At 45.1% G+C, this 12,371-nt stretch overlaps 1 protein-coding gene across 2 annotated transcripts in view; it reads left to right on the forward strand.

Moving 5' to 3' along the window:
- The first annotated feature begins 11,091 nt into the window (after positions 1-11,091).
- Positions 11,092-12,371, forward strand: part of RNF145 (ring finger protein 145) — a 75,430-nt gene continuing 74,150 nt past the window's right edge. The window contains exon 1 of one of the 2 annotated variants that reach the window (XM_014070767.2): positions 11,092-11,443. The gene's annotated coding sequence lies outside the window, so the exon portion shown is untranslated. Of the gene's footprint in view, positions 11,444-11,980; positions 12,075-12,371 lie in introns of those variants that run through there. The other variant, XM_087709390.1, reaches the window with a different exon arrangement.

Here is a 12,371-nt window from a genome sequence, read left to right on the forward strand (position 1 = left end):
ATTCCTGTTCAGAAGTGCCCTAGACCCATAGTATACTGATGGCAGAAAAGACTAGTCGTCCTTGTGTCTGCACTTTGAGATATATTATTTCATCTTTTAATTTTTGACAAATGATGGACATGTGTTTATCCCAAGCATGTTTAAACTGGAAGTTGGTTCCAAGCTTCCATTACTCTTTTTATGAAGTAATGCTTTCTAACATTACTTTTGAACTTCCCTCCTGTCAGTTTGAAGTTATGCCTCCATGTTCTTGATTTTTGCTTAATATTAAAAATATTGTCTTCCAGAGCCTTATTTACATCCTTAAAGGTTTCAATAAAGTCACCCCTTTGCCCTGTGTCCTCCAGGCTGTACATATTCAGTTCATCCAATGTCTCCTGATATGTTTTGTCCCTCAGACCTTGCACCATTTTTGTTGCCTATCTCTGGACTTGCTCAAACTTACATCTTTTTTAAAGTTAGGTCTTTAAACTGGACATGGTATTCCAAATGGGGTTTGACTAAATCCTATATACTGTAAGTGGAATTTGCACCTCCTTTTCCCTGCTGGTGATCCCTCTAGTCATGGATCCCAAATTTTTTAGGAATCTTTAGGAATTCAACATACCACATCTGAAAACCAACTCCCACTATGTTCAATTGTGCCTACTGGTTTGCTACTTGAAACAAGGTTTCTTTCTAAATTTGAACATTGGAAACTTAATGCAAAAATCTAATATTTTTCAAATTTCTCTCAGCTAAGAAGAATTTACTCAAAAAAGCCAATGAAGCAGAAAGCTTTTGTTCTAAGAGATTTTAACTGCAGCATCTGAAATGTGCAATTAGTGAAACTGTGAAAGGTTCCCATGGAGATCATGACTTTATAGCCATTGAATTAGCCCAGTCAGTGGAATAATTTAAATTAATCCTTCAGACTGCAGCTTCTGGGTCTAAATGAACACTTAATACCATTTTGAAGACCTCAGGGCAGAATATTCATTTGACTAACCTCCCCCCCCCCCACTTCATTGTATCCTATGCTGATTTTTTTCATTGTTAGTGGCCAAGGAAGTAGGAATCTGAGGGAAAATTAATGCTACTAAATTGAATTTAAATCCATTTAAATCCATCAGATCATTTCACATGCTGAATCATATGATATTTCAAATGGGGTTCCTTCACAGTAGCATGCGAACCAATAAATCTCATTTCCTTATATCTGATAAGTCAAATTTAGTTCTTAATGACTATATGTTAGATATCCCCTCCCCACTGATAGAGGTTTCCACCAAGGTCCTCTGTTCCAGCGGGAACAGAGGTTTAATCCCATTGGTCAAGAGGTCTGACAGATCCCTTTAAAAGGGGATGCTGCCCGACCCGTCTTCAGCCGGATGTTTACCTGACTTGCAATAAAGAGCTGTTGTTATTGGAGCCTTTGTGTGCCTTTCTTTACCCGATCAAACACTGGCGACGAAGGCAACTAGGTGAACTAAAAGAGCAAATGTGATCCTGCAAGTACATCCAGCCCGGAGTATCCTGTGTGGCATCTAGCAAACCATTGCTGAAGACGAAATTAAATCAGGATGGCTATGCATGCCCCACCAACTCCATATGATCCAGCCACCGAGCACTGGGAATCATACATGTTATGATTTGAGTGTTTCCTCGAAGCAAACGATCTCACGGGCGTTCCAGAAGCCCGTAAGAAGGACATGTTCCTCGGTTACTGTGGCCGGGAAGTGTTCGAAATGGCGAAAAACCTCTTGGAACCAACACCGCTCCAAACAGTATCCTAGTCTGCACTGCAACAAATGTTGAAGACCCACTACGCACCCAAGCTGTCTAAATATGTTCGCCGGCACGAATTTAACATCTGAAACCAGATGGAGGGTGAATCTTTCAATGAGTATATAGCAGCACTACGGAAAGCCGCAGCCTACTGTGAGTTCCAAGACCTGGACGAGCTGATTCTGGACCGCATAATTTGCATCGTGCGAGACATTACTCTGCAGAGGAGGCTACTCGCTAAGTCTAACCCCTCTCTGCAGATTGCACTAGACGAGGCTAGGGCATCCGAATCAGCCGCCAAATCGCCGGAAACTCTCTAGCACCAGAGTGCACTTCAAGATGCGTGGAAGAGTACCCACGTATATCGCGAGACTACCAAGTCCGAGAGCTCCGAAAGCGGGGAAGATGACAGCTACCACATGCGCAATAGCCGCACCAAGCCGGCATGAAAATTCAACTCGTAAGCTCCACCCTGCACCAGCTATGAAGGATGCGTGAGCATCCTGCTGTTTTCATGAAGCAACTTGCCAGCGATGCGAGCAGAAGGTGCACATCGCCAAGGTGTGCCAGTGACTTCCCTACCACCACCAGACAGCCCAAAGGTTCACAAAGCCACCAACTGCGATCCAAACCAGGGGCTTGGCAGAAGTACCCATGGCAGTCAGAAGGCGACGATAGGATCGCCAACCATACGCCTGTTACACAAATCCACTCCGGGCACCCAAGAAAGCTGAATGTCACTGTCCCAGTTAGACAAATCCATACCAGAGTTCTCACCAAGGACTCTCCATGCGAGATGTAGATCGACACTGGATCGTCACTGACCATAATTCCATGGTCAGTCCTCAAGCAAGTGATCCCAAAGCTACAAAAGCAACACCTCCAAAACCCCGACATACGCCTGCGCAGCTACTCGGGGAACCAGGTCCCATCATGGCCCAAGGCTCCTTCCGGGTGAACTACAAACAATTCAGTGAAAATCTCCCTGTGACAGTGGTCAGCGGAAATCTTCAAAGCCTCTTGGAGCTTGATTGGTTCCAAGCTTTGGGGATGGAAGTGACCCGAATCAACTTCGTGAGTGACGAAGGCGCTGAAGCCATCTTTAAGGAGTTCGAGGATGTTTTCAGCACTGGTCTGGATAGGTACAAAGGAACTCCAATTTCCTTTAGCTTGGACCCCACAATAGCCCCAATTAGGCTAAAACCCAGGAGAGTACCTTTCGCTCTCTGTCCTAAAATTGACAAAGAAATTGACAATCTTGTGAACCAGGGCATCTTAGAGCCAGTTGATCATGCACACTGGGAGACGCCAATTGTGACACCTGTCTACACAGACTATAAGTGCACAATTAATAAAGCGTTACAACAAGGTGCATACCCTGTACCCATTGTACAGCACCTTCTACATTCGCTCGGCCCAGGAAAAATCTTTGCAAAATTGGATATGGCACAGGCATACCAACAATTGACAGTAGATGGTGCTACCGCGGAGGCCCAAACTATTGTGATGCACAGATGTGCGTTCAAATGCCACCGCCTGCAATGTGGGGTTAGTATCGCCCTTGGACTGTTCCAAAGCGTCATGGAACGACTTTTGCAGGGGATTCCAGGAGTCGTCCTCTATTTTGACAACATCTTGGAATTGGCTGCAAATGAGGCACAACTTTTAAAATGCGTACAAAGAATTTTGGCCAGAATTAGAGACAAGGGTCTCCACCTCAAAAAAGAAAAATGTCAAATTAATATATCAAAAGTGGAATTCCTAGGGTACCTGATCAATGGGTCTGGAATCACCCGACCTCACAAAAAATTAAATATATTAAGGACACCCCCACACCTCGCAATTAGACCGAACTTCAGGCATTCCTCGGGCTCCTTAATTTCTACAACATCTTTCTCAAACAGAAAGCCATCCTTGCTGAACCATTACATCACCTCCTAGCCAAGAATGCAAAAGGTCCTGGGGCAAAGCCAAGACCGCCGCATTTGCCGCAGTAAAACAGCTCTTGTCAGCGGGTTCTTTCCTTGTACAAAATAGCCGGACCCCGCCATTGGTATTGATCTATGACACCTCTCCTTTCAGTGTCGGTGCTGTCCTCAGCTACCGCATGCCCAACTGAACCAAAGCCCCCATTGCATTTTACTCCAGGACATTGTCCGCCACAGAGTGGAACTACAGCCAATTGGACCGCGAGCTTTGGCTGCAGTGGCCAGAGTGAAAAGATTCCATGAATATCTCTACGGCCAGGATTTTGAACTGGCTACAGACCATAAGCCATTGTTGGGTTTACTGGCTGGGGATCGCCCCACCCTGGTATCATTATCTCCCCGAATGACCAGGTGGACTATTTTCCTGGCTGCCTATTCCTACCGCCTGATTCACCAACCCGGCCCCACTTTAGGGCATGCAGATGCTTTGAGCCGCTGCCCCTTGCCCTAAGTTCTCGCTGACCCCATCCCTGAGACAATGGTCCTCCTCACTGACTGCCTGGAAACCGGACCCATCTCCTCTAGCAATGTTGCATGCCACTCTGCAAAGGACCCCCAAATAAAGCAAATTTTGAACTGGGTGTGGAGGGGGTGGCCCAAGGGGCCTATCGGGGCTGATTTCAAAATGTATGTTGCCAAACGCAATGAATTGTCGGTTATTAATGGGTGTTTGCTGTGGGGGAACCGGATAATTATTCGCAACAAACTGCGCATCACAGTACTAGAAGCATTACATGTAGGGAATCCTTGGATAGTCAGGATGAAGTCTCTGGCAAGGAGTTACGTATGGTGGCCTAACATGGACAGGGAGATTGAAGAATGGGTGGCCACATGCACACCCTGTCAGGAATCCAGACCGGCTCCCCCAGATGTGCCTGCTAAGGAGCGGAAGCGACCACAAGCAACATGGTCCAGGTGCACATTGATTTTACTGGACCGGTACATGGCCAAACATTCTTCATAGTTGTGGACGCTTACTCAAAATGGTTAGTAGTAGTCCTGATGACTTCCACTACAGCGGAAGCGGTAATCAAAATACTATAGAGACTCTTTTCACGCACAGCCTGCCTGATATCTTGGTCTCTGACAACGGCACCCAATTTACGGCCATGCCATTCGAGACCTTCCTAGCATCTCAGGGAATCAGGTATGCCCTGGTCACGCCATTCCATCTGGCCTCCAATGGTCAGGCGGAGAGAATGGTGAGATCTGCAAAGGAGGCCCTTGCTAGGATGGGCCCAGGTGATTGGCAAACATGAATCGACCACTACATTGATCCAACAGATCACACCCAGTGCTACCACTGGGAGACGCCCCTCTGAGCTTGTCATGGGCTGAAGCCTAAGGTCTCACTTAGACCGGCTACATCCAAATTATTCTACCTCATCAGCCCCTGACTCCACAAGCAAGGTTCAATCCTTTTCTATAGGTGATTCGGTATACGCACACAACTACACAGGGGGAACGTTGTGGATTTCTGCCACGGTAACCAGAATTATCGGTCCTCTATCGTACAGTGGGGCAAAAAGGTATTTAGTCAGCCACCAATTGTGCAAGTTCTCCCACTTAAAAAGATGAGAAAGGCCTGTAATTAACATCATAGGTAGACTTCAACTATGAGAGACAAAATGAGAAAAAAAATCCAGACAATCATGTTGTCTCTTTTGGAAAGAATGTTTTTACAAATTATGGTGGAAAATAAGTATTTGGTCACCTACAAACAAGCAAGATTTCTGGCTCTCACAGACCTGTAACAGAGGCTCCTCTGTCTTCCACTCATTACCTGTATTAATGGCACCTGTTTGAACTTGTTAGCAGTATAAAAGACACCTGTCCACAACTTCAAACAGTCACACTCCAAACTCCACTATGGTGAAGACCAAAGAGCTGTCAAAGGACGCCAGAAACAAAATTGTAGACCTGCACCAGGCTGGGAAGACTGAATCTGCAATAGGCAAGCAGCTTGGTGTGAAGAAATCAACTGTGGGAGCAATAATTAGAAAATGGAAGACATACAAGATCACTGATAATCTCCCTCAATCTGGGGCGCCACACAAGATCTCACCCCATGGAATCAAAATGATCACAAAAACGGTAAGCAAAAATCCCAGAACCACATGGGGGGACCTAGTAAATGACCTGCAGAGAGCTGGAACCAATGTAACAAAGGCTACATCAGTAACACACTATGCCGCCAGGGACTCAGATCCTGCAGTACCAGACATGTCCCCCTGCTTAAGCCAGTACATGTCCGGGCCTGTCTGAAGTTTGCTAAAGAGCATTTAGATGATCCAGAAGAGGATTGGAAGAAAGTCATATGATCAGATGAAACCAAAGTAGAACTGTTTGGTAGAAACACAACTTGTTGTGTTTGGAGGAGAGAGAATGCTGAGTTGCATCCAAAGAATACCATACCTACTGTGAAGCACGGGGTGGCAACATCATGCTCTGGGGCTGTTTCTCTGCAAAGGGACCAAGACAACTGATCCGTGTACAGAAAAGAATGAATGGGGCCATGTATCATGAGATTTTGAGTGCAAACCACCTTCCATCAGCAAGGGCATTGAAGATGAAACGTCTTTCAGCAGGACAATGATCCCAAACACACCGCCCGGGCAACAAAGGAGTGGCTTCGTGAGAAGCATTTCAAGGTCCTGGAGTGGCCTAGCCAGTCTCCAGATCTCAATCCCATAGAAAACCTTTGGAGGGAGTTGAAAGTCCGTGTTGCCCAGCAACAGCCCCAAAACATCACTGCTCTAGAGGAGATCTGCATGGAGGAAAGGGCCAACATACCAGCAACAGTGTGTGCCAACCTTGTGAAGACTTACAGAAAACGTTTGACCTCTGTCATTGCCAACAAAGGATATATAACAAAGTATTGAGATGAACTTTTGATATTGACCAAATACTTATTTTCCACCATAATTTGCAAAAAAATTCTTTCCAAATCAGACAATGTGATTTTCTGAATTTGTTTTCTCATTTTGTCTCTCATAGTTGAGGTCTACCTATGATGTCAATTACAGGCCTCTCTCATCTTTTTAAGTGGGAGAACTTGCACAATTGGTGCCTGACTAAATACTTTTTTGCCTCACTGTATACAGTAGAGCTCGAGGATGGTAGAAATTGGAGAAGGCATATTGACCAACTCCGTAGCCGGATTTGCAACTCCAAACTTAGACAACCAACAGTAACCCCTGCACGAGATAGTCAAAGCCGCACGAAACAAAATAGCAATTCCTCCATGTCCAACTCAAGCCCGAGAGTTTCAGAAGACTTATCTGACTTTGATGCAGGCCTGCAGCAAGGTCCGAGTGAGTTAACTCCAGAAGCTCCAGCCGCGGCCTGTGGAAAGTTCCAGGACTTTCCATCAGGTAGAGCTGCGGAGCAAACAAGTCCGTCCGACTTGTCCGAAGAAACCATTCACACTGAACTGTGCAGGTCAGGCAGAGCTACGCAAAGGCCCATCTACCTGTATGACTACGTCTTCAGCCGGATGTTTACCTGACTTGCAATAAAGAGCTGTTGTTACTGGAGCCTTTGTGTGCTTTCCTTTACCCAATCTAACACTATATATCCATGCATTCACCAGAATGCAGCAATTCTGCCTCCTGGGAACTGTTTTAAACCTATAGTGTTTGGATCACCTATAGTTTTCTACCCTCCAAGTCTACTAAGACTTTGTTGAATCACTGAAGATACCACCACTTACTCACATACACATCCTTAAAAATATCTTGAAATGCCTAGGCAATTGATTCCATAAAGCAACAATTTCTATTCTTTTTGGAATAATTCTGAAGAGAGAGCATCATTTGCTGCTACTTTTAGGCCATGCACTTTGTCCCATGATTTTTCCCTATGGTGCTCAAAATCTCCCTGAAACAATCTTTTGACTGATTATCAATCAAAATTATATAATCACCCTTCTCACCAAAAGCAACCCTGGGCAGTACTCAACAATCAGATAAAAACAAAAATATAAAATACAAAAATCCATATTAATAAATATCATAAAAGTGAGAAAAAATATAACAGGAAAATAGCTCCCTCAACAATGGAATCATCTGAGCAAGTCTCTGGTTGCCAGGGAGACCCAGGCCTGACAATATAGTCAAGTCTTGAGGGCCTTCTGGAATATCAAAAGAGATGGAGCTAATCTATTTTCAAGGGGAAGGAAAATGTTCCATAAAATGGATACCATGACAGAGAAGGCATGTCTTTTGGGACTCATCAAGTGAGTCTCTCCCAGTCTCTCACCAACGCCATCTCTCCCAGATCTTATTGGGCAAGCTGATATAATTTGGGAGAGGCACACCCTCAAATACTTCAGCCCTATGCCAGGAAGGGCTTTAAAGGTTAAAACCAGCACTTTGAATTGAATCAGGGAACAAATTAGCAACCAATGAGATCACATTGAAGAGGACAGCTATATTTCAGTCATTGATATCAGACTTCAATATTATCTTCCAGGTCTCAGAAAAACTGTTTAAACATTTAATGAACTTTCCCTGCATCCTGCAAACTTTTATTTTCACATCTCAACAGAGCTTTTGTTTCTGACAGAAGTGTCTTTTTCTCTAAGAAACAAAAGCTCTCAAGTTTTTCAAGTTGACTTGGAATGTTGAAAAATACATTTTTCTATTCAGTAAATCTTTGTAAATTATAATTGCAGATTTTGGAACGAGCAACAAATGACTCTTTGAAATACTTGTTGTGTGTTTTTCTTAAAAAAAACATCTGCCTGGTTGTCCCATTGGAAGATTTATGTATTTCTGAGTCATAATGCTTTCCAGAAAGCAATTCTATCCAAGTTATTTGTGGTTGGAAAAATATGAACTGTCCTTGCAAAAAAAAACCACAATAATATTTGTAATAATGAAGTTGGTACAAATGCTATGTCAAAAAAAAACACAGGACATGGGAAAGGAAAAGCCACAACCCCCCTCCCCTTTATTCAGATACTATATATCCAGTTTAGTTAGTGGTTAAGGCATTGGACCAATGGACTAGGAATGGGAAACCAACTAGTTCCATAGACATGGAAGTCATCTGAGTAACTTTGAGCCAAGTACACTCAACTTCAGGAAGAAGTAGGCAATAGCAATTTCCAAATATGTTGCTTAGAAAACAATGAACTTGTCCTATGTAACAGAAGAAAAAAGACTGACTTAATCCCACTCTCTTCAGGTAATTCTACACAATTAGAATTGTGTGTGGCTAAAACTATTAAGGTTTATCTAGTGAGATAATACTTACTTAGTGTTAAGTGGTTCATTATTCCACAGGTAAGTGCTCATCCTGGAACAAAATGCTTGATACTATCTGATGTCAACAACTTTATTAGAAACATCCTGCCAGACCACTTATAATAATTAATCTTAACAGAGCAATAGCATTTAGGCTTACACCAAAAGATATAAAGTTTCTTGGATGAGAAGTATAACATCTTCAAGGAAAAACGAAGTCCAGCTATCTTTAAAAAAAACACTTTTTTTAAAGCATTGAGAATCCCCATAAACATTTAGGCTTATATACTACCTCATAGCACTTTATGACACTCTGTGGGTAGTTTACAATGTAAGCATTATTTGCATATTTCCCCCCCCCAACAATCTGGTTCTTCATTTTATCAACCTTGGAAGGATGGAAGGCTGAATGAACCTTGAGCCCCATAAGGATCGAACTCCAGTTGTGGGAAGTGTATAATATAATATATAATTTCAGATGTTCAAAAATGAATCACATTGACAGCTGTGATTTGTACCTAAAGCAAAGAGAACAAAATAAAAATAAACCCCCAAAACATATTCTGAAATACAGTCATTTAAAGCACCTGAGATCTGAAAACTATTTTTGCTGGGGCAAACAAAAGGCTATCTTTTCACTCTTATCTTTCTGAAATTGCAACATTTAACAAACTTTCTTGGAAGTAAGGGTCACTGAACTCACCAGATCTGAGTAGCCTTTATAGGAGTGCATTGCCAAATTAGTTATCTTTGGAAATTTGCTAAGTATAATGAACAGATCTTCAGGCCATATTTCGATTCATAGATGGAAGGGACTGAAATCAATAGATCAATAAATCTCTAATGATCATCCAAATTTTCATCTGTGTCCAGCCAGCTGAAATCTTGAAATCTGAGTCGTTTGCTATTCACATGCAAGTAACTTAAATCACAGCAAGTTATGTGGAACAATAAATATTTTAACGTTAAGTTCTCTACACATCTCATCATACAGTAGTTACAGAGAGTGGATTGCATTAAAACAGAAAGCACAGGTTTGTAATGTAGCATTACAATTTTTATCATACTAAATGTCATGGAAGTTAATTATGTGTACTAGAATGTGACATATGTGTTTTGTCACTTGTCTTGCCTTCCCTGCCCCACCCCAGTAAATACACCCATGTCTATGAAGACACCCAACTCCACTCCAGGGAATCCACCTTGCCCAGATTATGATTAGGCATGAGGGAAAATTCCTTTCTCTTCAGGCATATTTTTACTCCCATTTATGTTTACTTCCAAATAAACATTAAAGGTGTTAAAGCTTTTGAACTTTGGTGTTGAAGAAGACCCCTGAGGGTACTATGGATAGCCAAGAAGCCAAACAAAGGGAGAAGGCAATAAATCAACCCAGAGTTCCCACTTAAACATAAATGACCATTCTCAATTTTTCATACTTTGGATATGGGAGGCAAAGAATTAGATCTCTAAATGCTGGAGGAAAGTGGTGGAAAAGATAAGAGGACAAGCAACGGCAAGGTGGATGGACCTGATAGCAGCAGCGATGGATCCATGGATGGAACACATGGAGACCAAAGTCTGCGATAAATCATCCTGGAGAAAATCTACGTGGTCATACCATCCGATGGCACATAACCACCCAACCTCGTTGCATTCGAAGTCACTTAAATAGAACAAGCTCTCGTAAAGCCACCCGGGGCTTGGTTCCGAGATCGTGCCCATTCCGAGTTTGCTTCTTCCACGCGCAGTTACATCCTCCACCTTTACTCGAGCGACGGCACCATTAAATAGCCCGCTTACTTCTTAGTAAAGGAAAGCAGGAGAATGTGAAAGCGCTTGGAAACCCCGGCGGGGATCAGAGGGCTATGCCTGTCCACGTAAAGATGAGATTACCGGGTATACAGCTCCGAACGGCTTTGGCGGGAACATGGCTGCCCGGGGCAGCGTTGGGACCGAAAGGAGAGGCGCAAACGCCGCGCTCCCCAGGAGAGGGCGGCCCTCTTCCACTCGCGTCCCGCCACGGCGCAGGCAGCCACTTTGTCTCGATGCCCCCGGAGCGCATGCGCTCTTCGCCGCTAGGGTAGGGGGGCGGAGGAGGCTGCCTGATCCCAGCGGTTTGTTGGCGAAGCTGGAAGCGCTCAACGCAGGAGCTCGCGCGGGCCCCGGGTGCCCGTTGATGGGGAAGAAGAACTCGCTTAGGGTCGGCTTTGTGGCCCTCAGCGGGTAGACGAACCGCGGCGGCAGCGGCGATGCTGCCCTGGAGGCGCGATCGGTTGCAGCCACGCCAGCGCAGGCCAGGCATGGTGCCGTAGCGGCTGTTGGAGGAACTGCGCCGAGGCGGAGGAGGAAGGAAGGAAGACGGGAGCCGACGGGCAAAGCAACCAAGGACCCCCCTTCTCCAGCCCCGATTGGGGTGAAGATCAATCGCACGGCCAGGTGAGAGATCCGCAGGAGACAGCCGGGTCCGGATCCTTTTTTGGAGCCGCGTCCACCTCGCCACTCTCGCGGGTGAATCTTTCCTGCGGCCCGTTGCCTCTCTCTCTCTTTTTTCCTTCTTCTGTACCCTTCCGTGCTTTTACTCCATCTCGGCGTTATCCTTCTTTACGCCCCCGTCTTTCCTCCAGCCCCCCAGTATTCCGGCTGCCTGCCAAGTTGGCTGACTTTTCCCACTCCCCGGCCCGCAGATCTCAACCACCCGTCCGCCCCGTGCAGCCAACGGCCTTCTCCGCCCCCTCCTCGCCAAACTCCCCGCTTGGCCATTAAACCGATGGTTTCTAAAAGGCCCAGGAAAAATCCCTTTATTGCTCTTGGAATGTTGCAACGCCCCCAATTCCGCCCCTCCCCCGCTCCATGACGGGAGGAAACCCTTTTTAACGTTGTCTCCCACCCTCCCCAAGGAACGCCGATTGGTATCGGGAACCCCCGTCGGTCCCTTTTCCTGCTAGGCAGGCGTCGTCGACCGCTTTCGATTGGCAGCTAGCTGTGCTGGGGTTACTAGAGTTCAAACGCGGCGGAGCTTTTTACCTGGGGGGCCCCCAAGACGAGGGGGGCGTTCTGCAACACATTGGTAAATATTGGGACTTTTTGACATTGCATTCAGCGTCCGAGGCAGAGAACGGGGAAATCCCCCCATTTTGCAAGGAAGTGAGGAGGGGAAGACTGTGGGGAGCTGGGAAGACTTCGGTTTCTAAGGAACAGATTGGATTCGTGTGATGCCAGCCATCGGCTAGATTGATTCGGGGGCGGGAAGTTGGGTGATTGACCCTGGTTGTGGTTTTTATTATGCACCACTTACAGTACTCTGCTTCCTTAAATATTTGGTCTGATTACTATCTGGTTTTTCCCAGAGCAAGAGATAATGATA

Source organism: Thamnophis sirtalis, unplaced genomic scaffold (genome assembly GCF_051295495.1).
Source record: "Thamnophis sirtalis isolate CommonGarterSnake01/CBP01778 unplaced genomic scaffold, rThaSir2_p1.2 scaffold_3, whole genome shotgun sequence".
In the NCBI taxonomy this organism is placed as follows: domain Eukaryota; kingdom Metazoa; phylum Chordata; class Lepidosauria; order Squamata; family Natricidae; genus Thamnophis; species Thamnophis sirtalis.